The following is a 1,918-nucleotide window of genomic DNA, read 5'->3' on the forward strand; positions in this document are numbered from 1 at the left end:
CATCAGGGGTCAACGGCTTGACGTATACAGATTGGCTTCTTAATCTCTCAAAATGAGGAACGCATAAACAGCGTGGTGCAATGCGTATTGTGGACTGCACCAGGCTGTTTATGCGTTCCTCATTTTGAGAGATTAAGAAGCCAATCTGTATACGTCAAGCCGTTGACCCCTGATGAAGGCTTTGTAGCCGAAACACGGACCGTGTAGGGTCCCAATAAACTTTATTTTGCTGATCTTACTACCGTGTCTTCTGGACTGGTCTTTTTGGATCTGGCGTTCTTCCACCCCTGTGTGTTTTGACATGCTAACTTCTATGACACGCAGAAAACAACAGAATGAATGTCCAGCAGTCACAAACGCTTAGAAGTTTCTAACCGCTGATACTCATAGTCCAGGCTACAACTGAATAATCAGTCTGGGTATAAGGGAAATGGGACTTGATATACCACCTTTCTGAGGTTTTTGCAACTACATTCAAAGCAGTTTACATGTATTCTGGTACTTATTTTGTACCAGGGGCAATGGAGGGTTAAGTGACTTGCCCAGAGTCACAAGGAGCTGCAGTGGGAATCGAACTCAGTTCCCCAGGATCAAAGTACGCTGCACTAACCACTAGGCTACTCCTCCGCACATAGACCCCAAAATGGAGGGTGTAATCAAGTGATACAGTCTCTTGGAGAGTTGGGGGTGTATGCCTGGTCCAATAAATTATTTCCTGTTCTTTTTCTTTGGTGGGGGGAGGGGACAAGAAGTTAGAACATAAGAACATAAGCGCTGCCATACTGGGACAGACCAAAGGTCCATCTAGCCCAGTATCCTGTTTCCAACAGCGGCCAATTCAGGTCACAAGTACCTGGTAGAATCCCAAACAGTAAAACAGATTTTACGCTGCTTATCCTAGAAATAAGCAGTGAATTTTCCCAAGTCCATCTTAATAATGGCTTTTGGGCTTTTCTTTTAAGAAATTATCCAAACCTTTGAGGGAGTTTAAAATGTATCAGCTTCTACCCACAGGAGCAAGATTCTGAGGTACAAAGTGGCTGTAAACTCTGGTCCAGCAGGCTGGGTAAATCACAGACCTGGCCGACTTCTGTGCCCTGTAATATCTGTGTAAGCGCAGAGGGTTTTTTGGGTAGATAGAGAAACTTTAAGTTCTGCAAATAAGGTGAGGGAGGTGCAGGAAATGTTTGGTCCAGTTACAGAACATTGGACAGCAATTTTAAAATTGCTGGTTTTGCCTTGCACGGGGAGGGAGAGCAGCCTAAAAGTGTTACCGAGACGCATAAATTGCAGAGCAATTAGGATAAATGCTTTTTGCTTCTTTTCTAAGATAATCTTATATACCACCAATTGGATGAAATAATTCAAAGAGGTCTATATAACATAAAGAAATCACAGAATCGGAACAATAATCCAATAGCCATAGGCACTCATGCACTAACATCAAAATCCATATTCTTCAACTATCCTAATTTTAGGCTAAATCCATGTTTAACGAGAAAAAGGATAATATTTTCATTTTTGAACTAGATCCGTGTTGTGTAGGAAAACATTTTCTCTTTTTTAAAACTTGTATACAGTGGCGATCCTAGCCTGTTCGCCACATGGGGCGGGTTGCTGGTGCAACCTCCCCCCCTCCCCCAAAGTACATCACACACCCCCGGCGTGCTATCCCCCCCTGAAATGCATCCCCCACGAAGCACATCACCAAACCTTTCCCCCCAGCAAAGGGGTGAGCAAAGCAGGTGCGCGGCTGTCAGTTCTGCCGGTCCCCTGTCCCAGAACAGGAAGTAACGTTAGAGGGGGCAGGGGACCTGCTCCGTGCACCTCCTTGCTGCCTGCACCCGGGCAGACCGCCCCCACCACCCCGCTGTTGATATGTTACTGCTTTTATATAGGTCCACCTACCCTGAAAGTT

The sequence above is a fragment of the Microcaecilia unicolor genome, chromosome 11 (genome assembly GCF_901765095.1).
Source record: "Microcaecilia unicolor chromosome 11, aMicUni1.1, whole genome shotgun sequence".
NCBI lineage: Eukaryota > Metazoa > Chordata > Amphibia > Gymnophiona > Siphonopidae > Microcaecilia > Microcaecilia unicolor.